The sequence below is a fragment of the Ornithorhynchus anatinus genome, chromosome 6 (genome assembly GCF_004115215.2).
Source record: "Ornithorhynchus anatinus isolate Pmale09 chromosome 6, mOrnAna1.pri.v4, whole genome shotgun sequence".
Classification (NCBI taxonomy): Eukaryota; Metazoa; Chordata; class Mammalia; order Monotremata; family Ornithorhynchidae; genus Ornithorhynchus; species Ornithorhynchus anatinus.
The window spans coordinates 51,028,597-51,049,078 of NC_041733.1; positions in this window are offsets into that span (position 1 = coordinate 51,028,597).

The window sequence follows — 20,482 nt, forward strand, 5'->3', positions numbered from 1 at the left end:
AACTCCATTGTATAGACGTGGAAACTCAGGCCCGGGGAAGCTAATGCCTGGCCCAAGGTCACACAGCAGGCGAGCGGTAGAGCTGAAATTAAATCCCAGGACTCTTGGCTCCCAGCCCCGAGCTCGTTTCCGCAAGGCTCTGCACCTTCTCCAACCGGAAGTCTAGTTATTCTCCGTATTTCTCGTTTCTGTGCAGGATGCTTGCTGTGGCATCCTGAGGCTGCCTGAAATTTCTACCTTCACAGCCACTGAAGTCCAAGAAGCAACCAGCGAGGTGAGGCAGTCAGGGGTCGGGGGTCGAGTCGGAGCTGTGGTGACGGAGTTACCGGGAAAGTGTCGGAGGGCACGGTCGATGCCAGAGAGAGCCGGGATGTTTCCTGCTGAAAATGTCCCCTTCTTTCCCCAAACCATCTGCCCCACGATGGAGTTCTCAGGTCCAGCACAGCCACAGCCAGTAGACACAAAGTACAGATGGTCGTTTATTACAAACAAACGCAGGAGGCTTGGAGTAGATGATACATTTGGTCATTTTTGCACATAAACTCCCTGATTAAGTATGAAAAATGTGAACATTTGTTTATCTTGGAAAAACTGCTATTACTTGTCAAGCATGACCAATTAGGTATTTCTAAACCGCCATCCATATAATTAAGGAAAACAGCCATCTGTAAAGTCAGAAGTCGCTGTCTCCTTACCGACCTCCATGTAAATGCGGTTTCTCTAATCTGATTTACTCGCAAGACGGTTCCCGGGCAGAACAGAAGAGCAGATGATTGAGACGCGTCGATTTTCTATGACTTTTTCGACTCCTCCGCTTACGTGGTTTTGTAGAGCAGATGTTGCTTGGGAAAAAGGGGAGAAAACTCACCGGGAGGCAGGCGGGAGCTTCCCAGAATATTTGTCCTTTTGCCACCTGAATGGTTGATGGATGGGGAAGATTGCGAAAGTGGCACAAGCACATTATTTTTTTGTGGATTTATTTGGAGGAGCAAATCACAACCTGAAAAAGTACGGCTGCATAAATTTACCTTTTAATTTTCTCATTTTCAACTCATGTGATAAGCGGGGTTGGTATTCTGAATATTAATTACTAAGCGTCCGCCAGGAGAAGAAAATGCCAAGTCACGGTCATGCAGGCGGGTTCCGTGATAGGTGGGACGGCGGCCGCCGCCGTCGAGGTCTCGGGTGCCACGTTCCCCGACCGCACGCGGTCTCCAACGATGTGAAATGGCAACGGCCGCCGAGAGACCCCCGGGGCGGAGCGACGGACCCAGTGGGCCTCAAAGGGGCGAGGGGCTGCTCTCCTTGATCGGGGGCTTGGCGAAGTTCGGGTCGCCGAGGGAAGGGCTCTTCATTCATTCATTCAATAATATTTATTGAGCGCTTACTATGTGCAGAGCACTGTACTAAGCGCTTGGAATGAACAAGTCGACAACAGATAGAGACGGTCCCTGCCGTTTGACGGGCTTACGGTCTAATCGGGGGAGACGGACAGACGAGAACGATGGCGATGAATAGAGTCGAGGGGAAGAACGTCTTGTAAAAACAATGGCGACTAAATAGAATCGAGGCGATGTACAATTCATTAACAAAATAAATAGGGTGACGGAAATATATACAGTTGAGCGGACGAGTACAGTGCTGAGGGGATGGGAAGGGAGAGGGGGAGGAGCAGAGGGAAATGGGAGGAAAAGAGGGTTCAGCTGTGGAGAGGTGAAGTGGGGGGGTGGTAGAGGGAGTAGAGGGAGAAGAGGAGCTCAGTCTGGGAAGGCCTCTCGGAGGAGGTGAGTTTTAAGTAGGGTTTTGAAGAGGGGAGGAGAATCAGTTTGGCGGAGGTGAGGAGGCAGGGCGTTCCGGGACCGCGGGAGGACGTGGCCCGGGGGTCGACGGCGGGATAGGCGAGACCGAGGGACGGTGAGGAGGTGGGCGGCAGAAGAGCGGAGCGTGCGGGGTGGGTGGTAGAAAGAGAGAAGGGAGGAGAGGTAGGAAGGGGCAAGGTGACGGAGAGCCTCGAAGCCTAGAGTGAGGAGTTTTTGTTTGGAGCAGAGGTTGATAGGCAACCACTGGAGTTGTTTAAGAAGGGGAGTGACACGCCCAGATCGTTTCTGCGGGAAGATGAGCCGGGCAGCGGAGTGAAGAATAGACCGGAGCGGGGCGAGAGAGGAGGAAGGGAGGTCAGAGAGAAGGCTGACACGGTAGTCTAGCCGGGATATAACGAGAGCCCGTAGCGGTAAGGTAGCCGTTGGGTGGAGAGGAAAGGGCAGATCTTGGCGATACTGTAAAGGTGAAACCGGCAGGTCTCGGTAACGGATAGGATGCGTGGGGTGAACGAGAGAGACGAGTCAAGGATGACACCGAAATCGCGGGCCCGAGAGACGGGAAGGATGGTCGTGCCATCCACGGTGATAGAGAAGTCTGGGAGAGGACCGGGTTCGGGAGGGAAGATGAGGAGCTCAGTCTCGCTCATGTTGAGTTTTAGGTGGCGGGCCGACATCCAGGTGGAGACGTCCCGGAGGCGGGAGGAGACGCGAGCCTGAAGGGACGGGGAGAGGACGGGGCGGAGATGTAGATCTGCATGTCATCTGCGTAGAGATGGTAGTCAAAGCCTTTTACTAAGTCAAAGGGCTTAGTAAAGTAGGAACGGTGGGAACGTCCGAAGCGGTGTTGCCTAGTGGATAGAGCCAGGTCCTTGGAGTCGGAAGGGCCTGGGTTCTAATGCCGACTCTGCCATATCTGCTTTGTGACCTTGGGCAAGTCATTTCACTTCTCTGTGCCCCATTTATCCCATCTGTAAAGTTGAGATTAAATCCTACCTCCTCCTAGTTAGACTGTGAGCCTCCTGTGACAGAAGAGCTTTATCCGGCCTCATTAGCTTGTACCTACTGCAGTGCTGTGTTCTCACTCCAGTCCACACTTCACTCTGCTGCCTGGATCATTTTTCAACAAAAACATCCAGTCCACGTTTCCCACTCCTCAAGAACCTCCACCTCCGCATCCATCGGAAACTCCTCACCGGGGGCTTTAAAACACGCCATCCCCTTGCCCCGTCTTACCTCACCTGGCTGCTCTCCCACCACCCAGCTCTCACCCTTCCCTCCCCTAATGCCAACCTATTCATCCTACCTCCATTTTGTCTACATCACTATTGACCTCTCACCCACCTCCTGCCTCTGGGCTGGAAAATCCTGCCTGTTTATATCCTACAGGCTATCACTCTCCCCATCTTCAAAGCCTTATTGAAGACACCTCCCCTCCAAAGAGGTCTTCCCAGGCTAAGCTGTCACTTCCATTTTTCCCCACTCCCTTCTGGTCACCCTGATTTGCTCCCTTTACTCACCGCCGCCCTCAGCCCTGAGGCAGTTATTTACATATCTGTGATTTATTTATTTATATTAATATCTGTCTCCCCCTCTAGACTCATTGTGGGCAGGGAACGTGTCTGTTACACTGTTAAATCGTACTCTCCCAAGTGCTTAATAAAGTGCTCTGCACAGAGTCGAGGCTTAATAAATATGATTGTTACATGGGGTGAAAATCTAAGCTGGAATCTTAAAAAAAAAATAACTGGCCGACGTGGATGGCAAAATACTGCAGTGGCTCCTGCTGCTATCCCCCTCCCCCGCACCCCGATTTCAGCTCCTCAGTGGATCAGACTGAGCACTCCTCTGACCAGCTGTGCCACTCCTGAAGGAGTCACATAACCGTAATGAACTTTGCAAAGCCTCTGCATTTGCTAAGTGATTGCTGGAGCCCATCTTAATTGATGTCAAACGTTTCCATGAAGGCTCAGAAGATTACCTAGAGATCTTCCTGCGGCTTCCTGCATTCTTCTGAGGCCTCTCCGTGGCAGCAGAGCCCTGTAAGGGAGTCAGAGTGGTGTCCTCAGCTGCTTCCAATCAGCCCTTCTGTAGTGTGCCAATCTCTCCCCCAGGTGTGGTGTCTCCCTGGAGGCCGGAGGCCTTGCCCCTCTAAGGCCCAGGTGCTTTTGGATCCCTCTCTGACTCACGTAAGACTCCAGCATTGTCTCAGTCTGTATTTGGAAGGGAGGCAGAGCACGGACCGCCCGCCACCCCCCACTGTGGATCTGGTGAGTTGGGGGCTGCTGCTGTTCCACTCCATTTGCACATCTGTTTTCTTATAGTGTTGGAGCAGCTAGGCGGTGATGATGATGACAGCTCTAAATTTTAAGCTCTTTGTGAACAAGGATCATGTATAATAATAATAATGTTGGTATTTGTTAAGTGCTTACTATGTGCAGAGCACTGTTCTAAGCGCCGGGGGGGATACAGGGTCATCAGGTTGTCCCACATGTCCCAGTGCTGTTGTATTGTACACCCCCAAGTGCTTAGTACAGTGTCCTGCACACAGTAAACACTCAGTAAATACCGCTGATTGATGGTGGTTCTGATGGTGGTGGTGATGGTATTAATGTGGTGATGGTATGTGTCATGATGAAGTGTTGGGAGACGTATTGATTCTGGCGTTTGAGGACAGAGTTGGATGTAGTGGTTGTCCTTTCGTCCTAAACTGGGCCCCGTGAAAGGAAGGAGGGGGCTGGGTGCCTGTTAGCTATTACTAGCTGAGCCTCTGCCGATCGTGTGGGTATCTTATAAATGCCCTCCCCGATGTGGGGGAGTTTGGGGGTACGGGGTGGTCTCCATGTCGCTGGAGGTCTGGGCGTCGGGAATCACTGATACAGTCCAGTATGGTTAACACCGTAATCATGATTTTAAAATAAACTCAGAATGAAGGAAACGTGGTGACTCTTGAGTACAGGATGTTAAAAGGCACATGTCCTGTTGTCTTGAAAGTTAGAATCTAAAATCTGAAGCACTGTTTTCACTCAGTAAACTCGGGTTTTTAATAAAATTATTTTGTCTCTATCTGTGATCTGGTAGGCTAAGCAAAAGGTAATATTTGAAAATCTCTTTACCCCCATGGCTGTGTAGCACTCAATAAGGTAGGGAGAGGATAGCGAATTCATCATAAAGAAGCACAGAAGCTTTGTGAGAATGAATTCTCCTAGCTTTTTCTAAGGCAGATAGAATTCTAAGACCGGGAGATGAAAGAATGGAATAGATAGAGGTTGATTTGAATGTGTTATCAGCATTGAATCTCATGGAATATCATTTCAAGCTCCCCAGAACAGTGTTTTGCACACAGTAAGATCTCAAAAAATACCATTGTTTGACTTAATGAAACTGAACAGGTAGAGCAGGAACTGAGCACCGAATGGAAAACTGGGAAATGGCTGGCTGGGTGGATGACTGGATGGATGGGTGGCTAGCATAAAAAAATGTTGGTATTTGTTAAGCGCTTACTAGGTGCCGAGCACTGTTCTAAGCGCTGGGGTAGATACAGGGTCATCAGGTTGTCCCACGTGGGGCTCACAGTTAATCCCCATTTTACAGCTGAGGGAACTGAGGCACAGAGAAGTTAAGTGACTTGCCCACAGTCACACAGCTGCCAAGTGGCAGAGCCGGAGTCAAACTCATGACCTCTGACTCTGAAGACCAGGCTCTTTCCACTGAGCCACGAGCATATTCATTCAATAGTATTTATTGAGCGCTTACTATGTGCAGAGCACTGTACTAAGCGCTTGGAATGTACACATCAGTCATGTCTGAACATGTAGCATGGTCTGAACGTGGTGGCAGAAAGTCCACAGTTTCTCACTATCTTGTCTGGTCTAGGAATAACTGGGTGGGGAGGACAGTTGTTCTGGTTTTCACAACACACTGGCTGGTTTTCAGCTTGCTACTCCTCCTCTAGACTCTGAGCTTGTTGTGGGCAAGGAGCAAGTCTATCACTCTGTTATTTTGGAGTCTCCCAACCACTTAGTACAGTGCTGTGCCCACAGTAAGCGCTCAGTAAATGTCATTGATTATCCCGTGTCCGAATCCTATATTCATGCTATTTGAGTGTTTACTATGGGCGGGGTATTGTACTGAGCTCTTTGGAGAGTACAGCACAAAAGAATAGGTAGGTATGATCCCTGTCCACAGAGAATTTAGACTAGAATAGGAGATTGTCATTAAAAAAAAACAATTAAGATGGTTATGAACAGTCATGCCGTGAGGCTGGGAAAGGGGTGCCTGTGGTCGTGAAGATATACCAGGATGGAAGGCCATTTTAATCTTCTCTTCCGCTTCCTAACTGCCCCCCGGTTCTTCAATTTGATTATACTTCTCAGGTTGAAATTGTTCATTTGCTCCTGGGTCTTGGAACTCCAAGGTTGGAGCCACGTCTCTTGCCTTCTTTCTCTTCTTGTTTTGTCGTTGATTTCTATAGGAACGGTGGGCCTGATATGAACCTGGCTGTTTTTATGTCTATCCTTCCCTCTGCTTGGGATGCTGCCGCTGGGATCAGTCTTGGGCATCTGCTTGTTGGTTTTTCAGGGAAGAGGCAGCAGTTTTAATATTTGCTGAAAGTCCATGGTGGAGCGCAATGAACTATACTAGGAGCTTGGGAACCACATAGCTGCAGCAAGATGATCCATGCCAATTAGGAGCTTCATATACTCTACTGGAGATACAGGGATAAAAGACTTAGACATAATTTGAGGTACAACTGAAGAATTATTTCTAAAGGATGTAGGTATTTACACATATATTTGTATGCAAAAATGAGTCGTTTTCCACGTCATGTGGGTTTTACCTTTACAGCGTCACTAAAAACCACCCTTTTCTCTCCATCCAAATTAGCATTTAGCTAATCCGAGGATTTAAATCTCATCTTCATTTCTCCATCAGCCGCCACGCTGAACTTCCTGCCTCCTGAATCTCCCCACTCCATGTTTTACTCTTCTGCCTTGGTCATTTCTCTAAAATAATGTTCAATTTACATCTCAATTCTTGAAGTACCTCGTGGTTGCCTATCCACCTCCGCGTCATACAGAAACAACTTACCATTGGTTTTAAAGCACTCAGTTGACCCACAGCCTATCTCACCATGAATTCCTACTACAACCCAGCCCGCGCACTTTGCTACTCTGATGAAATCTAGGTACAGGAGAAGGTTGGCATTAGTCTCGCCACTGACCCCTTTTCTGCCGCCTTCCTTTTGACTCGGAACTCATTCATTCATCCACTCATTTACTGAGCCCTTACTGTGTGTACAGCACGGTCCTAAGCGCGTGAGAGAGTATGATAAAGTAATCAACAGACATATTCCCTGCCCACAGTGAACTCTGAGTTTAGAAAGATGAGCTCCCTCCCCTTTCAAACAAAACACACCACCATTCTCCCCATCTCAAAAGTCTTATTAAAATTCCATCTCCTGCAGGCCTTCTCCAACTAAGGCCTCACTTCCTCTATCCCCTCTCCCTTCGGGCCTCCTGTGCATTTGGATCTGTACCCTTGAAGCGCTTGATCTTTACCCCACCCTCAGCCCCTAGCACTTAACATAGAGATCCATAATTTAATTTAATATCTCTCTCCTCTGCACTCTAATATCTTTGTGGACAAGGATCACATCTACCATATCTGTTGTAGTATATGCTACTGTTTTCTACTGAAAGCTTAGTCCACCGTTCTACACAGAGGAAGCATTCAAATACCACTGATGGATTGATAAATTGGTAGGTTTAAATCACTTCCTAAGGGCCAGAGCCGCCTGATGGGTTTGTACAACTTGGGACGTTGGGAATTGACCGGGGAAGGTTAGTTTGCGGGACGTGTGATGTTGCTGACAGTCACCAGCCACCCTAGAAAGCGCAGTCAATCAATCATACTGCCAAGACAAACAAAGCTTTTTTTTTTTGCTACAGCCCCACCCAAAATGGGTTGCAAAAAAAACCAGCCAGATAAATTTATTTTTTTATTGGTATTGATTAAGCACTTACTAGAGTCTATGCACTGTACTAAGCGCTGAGGTTAAAAATCAAGATCATTTTGGGCACAGTCATGTACCACATGGGCCTCGCAGCTTTAATCCCCATTTTTCAGATGATGTAGCAGAGGTATAGAAAAGTGAAGTAACTTTAACAAAGTTACCCCCAGACAAGTTGCAGAACAGGGATTAGAACCCAGGTCTTTTGATTCCTAGGCTCTTTTCACTAGGCCAGAAAATTCAGGTGGCCTTTATTATACCCAGTTCATATGCATCTATACTAAGAAGGTAAATTCAGGATTGCTGGCGACCAATCTCTTCCCCTTTACCTGTGTTTTCTTTTATCTGAGCTATTTTTTCTTTTGAGATCATTTGCTAATTGTGGCATGTGTTAAGTGCTTAGTATGTACTAAGCTCTGGGGTGGATATAAGCAACTGGGGTTGAACACAGTCTCTGTCCCACATGGGGCTCACAATCTTAATGCCAATTTTAGTTATAAACTCATTGTGGCCATGGAACGTGTCTTCCATCTCTTTTGTACTGTCCCAAGGGCCCAGAACAATGCTCTACATAATAAATACCACTGACTGAATTTTGAGATGACCAAGAATTTGCTGTTATTTAATACATGTTCTGGAGATTTTTACTCGGGGATGAAGGAACCACATGGTTATGGATGTGTAAGCCTGAGAGCTTTTAAAATTCAGTTGTACACTACGAGAAGACACTGTTGTGCCCCTGCTGTAGAGCAGTGTCCATGTAGTATATTTTAGTGTTTGCTACATAGCAAGATATTAACAAATACCACAATAATAATCATTACTGGGTGATGATAGCTACTAACAGTAGCCTTGTGCTGACCATCAAGAGTTTTCTTCCGCAGAAAGGCCCTGACACCTGGGTGCTGGCTGAGTTGGTTCAGACGCTTAGTGCTCTGCCAATAATAAATGATCAGTGAATACCATCGACCGCAACCCTACTCCAGGAACTGGCAATGCCCCCTCGGATCTGGCAAGCACACGATCGAGGCCTCCTCACCCACTGGCTTTTTTCCCTCAAGTTACCTGTCCACCTTAAGGAATTGGTCTGAGAGTCGGTCACCTCTCTAACCAAAGGCAACAAAGACGTTCTGTTCTTCGGGGAATAACAACGAGCGTGGTCTTTTTAAGTGACTACTATGTGGCAAGCAATTTACTAAGCCCTGGGATAGAAAATGTATAAACATATCCCACGTGGGGTTCACAGTATAAGTTGGAGGGAGACAAGTATCGAATACTCATTTTTGCAAATGAAGGAACACGAAGCACCTGGAAGTTATGTGACTTGCCCAGAGTCGTACAGCAGAGAAGTAGTCGCTGGGAATAGGACCCAGGTCTTTCGGACTCTATCCACTAGGCCAGGCTGTTTCTCTCTTTTGTTTGATGTTTTCAAATAATGCTTTCCCAAGCCACTTTTTCTGGGGCAAAGTACAATTTTAATGACCCGATAATGTGAACAAACTGATGTTTTAATTTAGCGGAAGTCATCTATCTCCCTCCGATGCTTGTTTAAACGCTGCCCATCAGAGTGAGTTGCTAGTTAATTCTGGCTGGGTTTACTCTCGTTACCTGCCATATGCAGTGGTGGTTGTGGATTGATTGTTTTATATGTCATATGTTTTATTGTCTACTGCTTGATAATTAATTTTTTCAAGGTTTCCACAGAACACCACCACCAAAGTCTTAGAATCACATTCAACCCCAGAGATTTCTCACCTCATAAGTCGTAGAGAGTAGAGTCCGGAATCTGAAGCGGTGTGGCCTAATGGATAGAGCCCAGTCCTGGTAGCCTGAAGGATAGGTTCTATTCCCAGCTCTGCCAGTTTTCTGCTGTGAGACCTTGGGCAAGTCACTTCCCTTTTCTGTGCCTCAATTCCCTCATCTTTACATGGAGATTAATAATAATGATAATGTTGGTATTTGTTAAGCGCTTACTATGTGCAGAGCACTGTTCTAAGCGCTGGGGTAGATACAGGGTCATCAGATTAAGACTGTGAGCTCCCCGTGGGACTTAGACTGTGTCCAACCTGATTAGCTTGTATCTACCCCATCGCTTAGTACAGTGCCTGGCACACAGTCAATGTTGAACATTGCCATTTAAAAGAAAAAACTCAGAAAAAAACCCAAGTTAATACTACTTGGAAAGGAAAAAGTAGCTACAATACCCTCGAATCTTCAATTACGTACATATCTATAATTTATTCATTTACATTAATGTCTGTCTCCCCCTCTAGACTTTGAACTAGTTGTAGGTAGAGAACTTAATGCCAACTCGATTAGGTTGTACCCTCCCAAGTGCTCAGTTCAGTGCTCTGCACACAGAAAGCACTCAATAAAGGTGATTCCTAGGTAGATTGATTGACTGTTCCTTTAAAAGATAGTGTCTGCTCCTGCTTTGGGGGATGAGATTCACCGCTCATTCCTTTAGGCTTCAGGATTGGGTGCAACTATGCAACCCGTGAACCTAGTCGGGGTGGGAACTATTGTCCACGAGCTCTGTCCCAGGCCACCCCGATTGGCCAGCCCACACCCTGGGAGACCTTTGACGATTGTTGAACCCCATGCCTCCCTGACGTGTAAGAGGAGCAGGGGTCTAGGCAAAGAATTGGACATGAGTCCGGCCAAGGAGCCGGACTCTGGGACTTTGAGGAAGGCCTCAGCCAGAAAAGCACGATGGCTCATGAGTGTGGGTTACTACGGTCACAGGACCGGGGTTTGCAGCAAAAAGGGCAGACTGTAAACTCCTTGAGGGCAGGGGTCGTGACTAGATTGTATCGTACTCTCCCAAGGGCTTAATACAAGGCCCGCACACATTAATCGCTCTATAAACACCATCGACTGAAGCTGTGAGAGCCGGAAGAGCGTTTTGCTCCGCGAGGGGAGCAGAGGAGGGAACGAGAGAGACCTGGAGGAAAAATGAATCATTTCCATTGACGGCCAAATGCCCTCACTGGGGACGGAGCACCGATGAGTAACAAAATGGAGTCTGGAAGAAAAGCAGATTGTGCTTCAGACCGGAAGCAACATTGTGATACAGGGAGATTACCTGAAAATAAGAGGTGACTTAGAGAGTCCTTTGTAATTTACCTTAAGCCTGGTGGCAAAATGTTTAAAGACTAACACTGCAATTACCCGCTGTTCTCAGACCCGTTAGTTGAAACCTTTCAATGGCTCAGCTCTCCGAACCGGCCGCAGGGAGAGATGCCTATCACGGAGAAGACATTGCGCTTGAGAAGCACCCACCAGGGAACTGAAATATTTGATCTCAATGTCACGGTTTTGCATCCAAGCATTTTGTTTCAAGCAAAGAGGTGTTTGTTTTTTTTAAAAAAAAAAAACAAAATATGGTATTCATTCAATTCATTCAATAGTATTTATTGAGCACTTACTATGTGCAGAGCACTGTACTAAGAGCTTGAAATGTACAAATCGGCAACAGATAGAGACAGTCCCTGCCCTTTGACGGGCTTACAGTCTAATCGGAGAAGACAGACAAGAACAATGGCAATAATTAGAGTCAAAGGGAAGAACATATTAAAACAATAGCAAATAAATGGAATCAGGGTGATGTACATCTCATTAACAAAATAAATAGGGTAATGACAAAATAAATAGGGAATTTAAGCATCTACTATGTGCCAACCACTGCACTAAGCACTGGGGTAGATGCAAGCTAATGAGATTGTAAGCAGTCCAGGTCCAACATGGGGATCACAATCTTGATCCCCATTTTGCTGATGAGGGAACTGAGTCACAGAGAAGTTGTGACTTGCCAAAGCTCACACAGCAGATATGCGTTGGTGATGGGATAAGAATCTTTTGTTCATTCATTCAGTCATATTTACTGAGCACTTACTGTGTCCATAACTCTGTACTAAGGGCTTGGGAGAGTACAATACAGCAATAAACCCAGGATCTTCTGAGCTGAGGCCAAAGCATCCAAGTTCCTTAATGCAGATGGATTGGGGAATAGGTGCAAAATTGATACCTGCCCCCCGTGGAGAGCCAAGTGTTTGTGAAGGGCCAGCCAGTTGTGGGCTTTGAGCAGTGCTCTCCCGCCCAGCGGCAGAGGGTTTCATGCAACGAGCCTCCAGCCAATACCCACTCACGAAGGCACGATTTACGGAGTACGTATATGGGCATTTTGGAACCTTGTCATGGGCCTGGCACAACCTTGAGCAAATGACTTGACCTCTCTGAGCCTCAGTTAGCTAATATGTAAAATGGGGATAAGATTCCTGCTCTCACTCCCTCTTATACCGTGAGACCTGTGAGGGATAGTAACTGACTCTGATCAGCTTGTCTCTATCTACCCCACTGCTTTTGCAAGTAGATTAAACCTTTTAGGAAATATTTCGCTTGTTTTAATTAGACGGGAATGGTGAATACATAATTATACTGTTATTTGCTGGCTGATGAACCCGAAATTCTGTTGTGAAATTATTTTAGGAATTTGCAGATGCTATGCATTTCCACAGTGGCTGCTTTCCAGTTTGGAGTTGGTTAACATGATTCGGTCCCAAGGGCGGGGGGGAAATGTTTTGGCTTCCATTAGTTACAATATTTAATGAATATTTTGAAGGAGAAATTTTTCATTCATCCTTGTTTGCTCTTTCAGTCATTCATTCATTCATTCAATAGCATTTATTGAGCGCTTACTATGTGCAGAGCACTGTACTAAGAGCTTGGAATGAACAAGTCGGCAACAGTCATTTCCTCTAAATTATAAACTCCTTGTGGGCAGGAGATACGTCTGCTAAGTCTTTACTATTGTACTATTGCAGTATCGAGAAGCAGCGCGGCTCAGTGGGAAGAGCACGGGCTTGGGAGTCAGAGGTCATGAGTTCGAATCCCTGCTCTGCCACTTGTCAGCTGTGTGACTGTGGGCAAGTCACTTCACTTCTCTGTGCCTCAGTTCCCTCATCTGTAAAATGGGGATTAACTGTGAGCCTCACGTGGGACAACCTGATTACCCTGTATCTACCCCAGCGCTTAGAACAGTGCTCAGCACATAGTAAGCGCTTAACAAATACCAACATTATTATTACTCTCCTGACCACTTACTCCAGTGTACTGCACCCAGTGAGTGCTCAGTAAATATGATGGGTTGGTCAACACTGCAGCATCTCTCCTCTGGCTTGCACTGAACCCTTGTCTTGAAAGTCCCTCCCCTCCCACATCAGACAGACCCCAACCCTCTCCACTGTCAAATCCTTCCTGAAATCCCACCTCCTCTATCCAACAAGCTTTCCCTGTTGTATCTCCCAGCAGCCTGAACCCTTCAGCCCAGTGTTGAGCTTAAAAGAATGATGATAATGATTGGGGTTTTTTATAAACTGCTTACTGTGTGCCCAGCACTGTACTAAGCAATGGGGTAGATAGAAGATAATCAGGACCCAGATGGGACTCACGGTGTAAGCCCCCTGCGGGGCAAGGTCTGTATCCAGTCTGATTAACTTGTATCTACCTCAAAGCTTCCCCTCAGGGTTGTGTCTGGAGCACTTCCAGAATTCTACCAGTCTTGGCTATGGGAGGGAGAGGCAGGAGAGAATTGAGGGTGGAGACTCAAGTGTACTGTGCAGAAGAAAGTAGTGGTAAACCACTTCCGGATTTTTACCAAGAAAACTCTGTGGATCCACTGCCAGAACGATTGCCGATGGAGGTGGGACGTTCTGGGAGATATACGTGCTTGAGGTCTCTGTGGGTCGGAGACGACTCGACAGCGTAAGGCTAGACTGAGACCTCAGAGCTTAGAACGTTGTGCTTGACAAATGGAAAGCATTTAACAAATAGCATAAAGAACAGGTCCTGAATCCCCCATTTTTCAGAAGAGGGAACCGAGGAAAAGAAGTTAAATGACTTCCCCAAGGTCACACAGCCAAGTGGCACAGCAGGAATTAGAACCTAGTTCCTCTGTGCCCTAAGCCCATGCTCTTTCCACTAGTTCATGCTGATTGTCTTGCCTCATTTATGCCCTCCTGAGCACTCATGGATATGTGTGTACTCACTTGCTTATTTTGCCCGTTCTAAATATATGCACATCTTCACTGTTAGAGAGTAAGCTCCTCGAGGGCAGGGAATGGTGTTCTTTCATTATTCTCTATTTCCCGACGTCTTAGTTCAGTGCACCCCAGTTTGCCACAGTGCACTTTAGTGCTCCTCTCCATAAATCTAATATTATTATTACTACAATAATAGCCCTTCTACTAGGGGGGCTAATTAGCCGCTACCAGCTTCTGACACAGTCGCTCTTGGGAACAGCGCTTTTTCGTTAGTTTGTCTTCAGCTGTCTCTGCAGACAGCCCTGAGAGTCTATCCACTCGGACCCCACAGCGGATCCTCCCCTCGCGTTTCCGTGACTCGGGCCTGCCTGGCATCCAATATGAATTCGCATTTGCTCCCGCTATTCACCCCATGACACTTCTAATACATATCAGTAATTTATATTAATGTCTGTCACCCCCTCTAGAATGGAAGGTCCTTATAGGTAGGCATTGTGTCTACCAACTCTGTTGTCTTGGGTTCTACCAGGCTCTTAACACAGTGCTCTGCACACAGAAAGCGCTCAATAAATACCCTTGATGGACTTTTTCGAGTCCCCAGTGCTGCGGCGAAATTCCGAAGGTGTGGTGGGGCCGGTGCCATCCCTGGCAATCAGGGAGACGTGCTGACCTCAGCCAAGATGACGACCTCTCTGAGGAAGGGCACCGTATACCCGAGCATCGTGCAAGTGTTTGAGACCTGGGTTGTTTTTTGGGTTTTTTTTTTAAGCTTTCTGCCTCTATTTCTTGAATTCCTCTTTCTTCTAATAGCTCTACTGGGCTGAATCTAATGCAAAACTGTGGCTGAATTCAGACAGAAACAGCATGGCCTAGTGGATAGAGCACAGGCCTGGGAGTTAGAGGAACCTGGGTTCTAATTCCAGCTCCGCTACTTGTCTGCCATTTGACCACGGGCAAGTCGCTTCACTTCTCTGGGCCTCAAGTTCTTCATCTGTAATGTGGGAGTTAAGGCTCTGAGCCCTTCTTGAGACATGGACTGTGTCCAACCTGTTTAGCTTGTTTCTACCTCAGTACTTTGTATATAGTTCCTGTCCGTTCTTAAGAAATATCGTAAGAACAAAAAGACGTGATCTAGGCCTGTACCTCGGCAATACAGGCACAATGTGTAGATTGAAGGTTGGCCTGAAGGTCGCAGCTCAGTTTAGTGTACGACTCTCAGACTCAGAAGGGTCACCACAGGCTAAACTCTCTGTCCTCAAACGTCTCTTGGACTCAATCTCTAATGGTGATTTCCCAAACAGATTGTTTCCCACGTTCAAGTCCAGCCGAGGCCAGGTAATGGCATGGTAGGCGGCCATTTCTTTTCCCGGATTGAAGGTTCACAGCTGTAACCGATCCTTTTAAATCCCCAAAAAGTAGTTCCTTTGACTAGAAAAATTGCATCCAAAAGTCCCCACCCGATAGGTCTTTGAATATTTTCCATGCCTTGAGGCTTTTCTTAGAGACGCAAGGTGATACTGCCCCTCTCCGTCCCCGGCCGATGACAAGGCAAGAGACGATTAAACCAGTTAGCGATCCCAGCATCCTTTTCTTCCAACTTCATCTCCTGAAATGGAGCTGCCGGGGAGAAGTTTGATGGAGAAAGCCTTGGGCCGAGGCTCAGATGCTGGTCTCTGCTCTGTGGCCCAGGGACTTATAATAATAATAATAATAATGATGTTGGTATTAAGCGCTTACTACATGCAGAGCACTGTTCTAATCGCTGGAGTAGATACAGAGGAGTGAGGTTGTCCCACATGAGGCTCACAGTCTTCACCCCCATTTTACAGATGAGGGAACTGAGGCACAGAGAAGTGAAGTGACTTGCCCACAGTCACACAGCTGACAAGGGGCAGAGTCGGGATTCGAACCCATGCCACCACAGATCCCAGTGGGATGACCGTTCTGGTCCCAGATCTCGGTAGACCAATGTCGGGACTTAAAACATTGCACTTTACAGAAAGATGTTTGTGTAACAGCCACATAGGTCCCCAGCGTGTTGCCCAGAACCCAAGAGAGACTCATCTCTTGGAGCCAGGATTTATGGGGAGAAAGTTTCAAAAATAAACATCTCCCCGCCATGCATCTTGGAGAGAAGAGATAGCATTTGATAGTGACTCCTGTATACATATTTTATATATATATATAAATTTGTGGTTCTCGTATCTAGGGAGAGAGAGAGAGAAGGTGTGTGTGTGTGTTTTGTCCTTCTTACTTGAAGAAGGCAGCACTGATGGTGACGTTCACCCATAAGTGTTTGCTTCAAAAGGTCAATGTGGAATGTACATTGGGTACCCAAAGAGGTTATTCCTTATTGTGTTAATCTACTTAAGTTTGTACCAGAACCTGGGAATTATGAATGTTCATGCACTTTTCCCCACAGATTAAAAGTTCCTTGTGGGCAGGGATCACATCTATGAACTTTATTGAATTGAACTCTCCTAAACACTTAGTACAGTGCTCTGCACACAGTAAACACTCAGTAAATGCCATAGATTGGTTTCCTCACAGCAACGTTATGATTGTGTAGAGCGTTTTACAGTTGAGCATCTGCCTGGGTCAAGCAAGCGTGACATGTTGTTGTATTGTACTTTCCCAAGTGCTTAGTATAAGAGTTGTGCACATAGTAAGCACTAAATAAGTAAGATTGATTGATAGAAGTGGTCCACACCCTGTGGTGGCACTTGGGGACAAGAGCGTAGATGCAAGTTTTGCTCAGTGCAGGGATCTGAGGGAATGTTGCCTTTTACTCTAGGGAAACTGGGCTTGTGTGTTTTCACTCCTGTACATACACACAAGGTTTCCTTTGAGGTGGTTGAATTCCATTTATTCAAGCCCAGCTTAATATTTTTTTTTAATATTGGTTGGTTCCCGTTTGTGTTTGCTTTCTATAGCCATTAGAAGTCTTGGAAATCTCACTTCTAAGAGTTGTTCATGCTTTACTTTTTCTACTGTGCACTTTGGAGTGCTAATATTTTCCATGACTTAATCTTTGGACTTTGAAAGGAAAAGAACCTCAAACTCAGTAACGCACTGAATGAAAGCTTTTTTTAAAAAAAAAAAAAAAAGATACCCCTATTACTCACAGCACTTAGGTAGATAGCCACAATTTATTTTAATATCTCTCTCCCTGTCAAGACTGTAAATTCCTGTGGGCAAGCAATATGTCTACCAGTCCTGTTGTATTTATACACTCCCAAGTGCTTAGTACAGGGCTCTGCACCTGGTAATTGCTCAATCAAGACCATTGATTCTCCAGTGGAGATTTCAGGAACAGCCTTCCATGCCACAGTTTCCTTAGGGAAAAAATCCACCCTGTTTGGGTGTGCTGTTTTGATGAAAGAAATTGTCTATTTTGTTGAAAACCTTTTCCTGTTACTTAGCAGGGTAGAAGGTCGCTCTGTTCCAGTGAAAACGCTGGCCACTGACCTGTCACTGGGGTGTCATGATAGATTTTATTATGTGCTCTGAACCAGGAGCAAAAGGATAAAAAGGCTCCGTGTTAAAGGCTCGGGGGGCAGATGGAGTCTGTCTCTTTCCTGGTCAGGAGGCCAGGGAGGTGACGTGGCCAAAGTGTGCTGTCGTGTGCCTCCTAAAATCACATCTCAAAGGCCTTTCCCTGACAAAGCTCTCCTCCCTCCCCTGCTCCCTCTCCCTTGTCCGTGGCCTGTGCCCTTCGGTCTGAGTTCCTTCACCCTTAATACTCACGCCACCCGCAACCCCAAGACACTTTGATATTTTTATTCCCTGCCATTTCCCCTATCTAAATTATTTCAACATCTGACTCCCTTTTTACACTGTAACCTCCTTCAGGGTATCCCCCCTACCAACTCTATTTTATTGTACTCTCACAAGCACTTAGCATAGTATGTCTCATACAGTAATCAGTGGTATTTATTGAGCTTTTACTGTGTGCAGAGCACTGTATCAAGGGCTTGAGAGAGTATAATATAATAAAATTGGCAGACACGATCCGTCCATAAGGAGCTCACAATCTGCGGTCGTTATCATCATCGTCTTCCCGGGACCTCAAGCAGCTTTCAGTTGATTATGTGATGGATGAAAGAACACCCCCAGCCCCAAACACACACACAGACACACACACACACTCCCCCTCCCCTTTTCCCTCCTTTGTCGTACAGTCCCCCAACACAAATGCTGAGGTGAATCTTTGTGAACAGACTCCCCAGCTGTCCTGTTCCCCGTGCTCTTTTAACCACTGGCCTCATGATAAAACCAGCTCAATCCCCAGGAGTCATTTAGGTGGGACACTGACTGGTGCGAGTCGCAATTGTCGGCTTTCCGACTGGGGCATTTTTCTCTTATTTTTCAGGTTTCATCTGCTATCCTCTGACTAATGGTCAGGAGACCCGCCCGAAGCTTTTTGAGAATTGTTCAAATTGAGCCTTCCCACCCACACTGGCCCATATAGTCTCCTATGAGTGCCTGAGCCATCCAAATTCCATCCAAATCTTCCCCAATATTTTATGGTTTAAAAGTTCTTTTTTTATGGTATTTGTTAACCACTTACCGTCTGCCTGGCACCGTACTAAGTGCTGAAGGTGATGCAAGCTAATCAGGTTGGACACAATCCATGCCCCAGATGGGACTCCCAGTCTTAATCCCCATTTTACAGTTGTGGTAACTGAGGCACAGATAAGTTATGTAACTTGCCTGGGTCACACAGCACACAAGCAGTAGAGGAGGGATTTGAACACAAGTCTCCTGACTCCAAGGCCCGTGCTTTATGTGTTGGGCCACACTGTTTCCCACGTGCATAGTCTTACGTGCATATTTGGTCTCTTCTGAAAGAGTGGGGACATGGGAGGAAAAAAATGATATATTGCTTGATTTTTCTATTTGCCTAGATGAAGTGAATTAGTCAATCCCGGATTTAAGGCAGCAAGTATGTAAATTTGATTTCTTAAAATGGGAAGGCTCGAGTGAGGTGAAGGCAGAGAGAAATCTAGAAAGTGCAGGTCTCAATTCGTTAAGGAAGCCACATGAACCACGTAGTCCAGTCGCTCTGGAAAAAGGCCGCTGTGAGCTCGGCGCTGGCAACAACCTTTAATAAAAAAATGAAAGAAAGAAAAATGAGAGAACTGTGCTGGTCTCAGGACACAGTAGACCAATTACAGTTCAAACGGGGCCAAACTCAATGATGTCTTTAAAAGATTGTGTCGGGGAGGGGGAGCTGCAGAACCTGGCAAGAAGGAGGCAGCATCCACCCCACGAGGAAGGTTGACTCTTCTTCCTGGCAGAATCCGTGGATGCAGAAAATGGGAGTAGTAATAGTAAGTAGTATATATTTGTTGTGTACCGTGTGCAGAGCACTGTACTAAGCACTGGGAGAGTATAACAGTGCTTGGCACATAATAAGCGCTTAACAAATACCATTATTATTATTACTATTACCCAGGTGGAAATTAAACACAGTCCCTATCCCTTGTGGGGCTCACTATCTGAGGATATAGATGGGGAGAAGGAAATAGAAAGACATACAGCAGGAGTAATGAAACTTTAAAACACATCAGCCTGGACCCCTCTACACACACACACACACACCACAGCACTTACATTTTTAAAAAACCTCATGAAAGTCTCCACGGGGATGAATTTCTAAGGTGTGGAGTATATGAATGACAAGTGAGAAGCAGTGTGTCCTAGTGGCTAGAGCCAGGGCCCAGGATTTAGAAGGACCTGAGTTCTAATTCCGGCTGATCTAATTGTCTGCTCTATGACCTTGGACAAGTCACTTCAGTTCTCGATGCCTCGGTTACCTCATCTGTAAAAGTGAGGATTAAGACTGTGAATCCCATGCAGGATGGGGACTGTGACCAACTGAGGTAGCTTGTATCCAACCCAGGCCTTGGTCTAGTGCCTGGCGCTTAAGAAGCCCTTAAGAAATGCCACTATTATTATTTGAGGGTGCTATCTTCTCTGTGCCCAAGGAAGAAAGGAAGAGCACAGCGGGGCACCTAGGCTTGAAGCAATTCAAGCTTTGAAGCAATTCCCCTCCCCATCAGTTCTCAACATAAGTTTTTGTTTGGGCTTTTGTTTTTTCCGGGAAAATTTCTCACTGGAAAAGCTGGTACTGGTAATTCTATGCGGGAATTAGAACGGATGAGGTAAACTGTGCAATGACAGACTGAAAGGGGCCCCGTACACCGACGAGCAAATTCAACCCATAAGAAATTTGATGATAATTGCGGTATCGAGGGCCTATTATTACTGTGCCAAGAATTAGGGGAGATGAAAAATTCTCGGGGTGGACCCAGATTCAGTCCCTGTCCCCATCACTGATGTTTATTGAGTGCTTCTTTGGGGTGAGCATTCTACTGGGTGTTTTGGAGAGGGTTCGTTGATACGTTTTGAGTTCATGGACAATCAGTGGTATATATTGAGCGAGCACTAACTCTGTGCAGAACACTCTACTATAAGTGCTTGGGAAAGTACAAGAAAACAGTAGACACACTCCCTGCCCAGAGCAAGCTTAGAGTGTAAAATAAATTTCTGCATCTGCCATTTGTTAGCTGTGTGACTTTATATGTCACTTCATTGCTCAGTGCCTC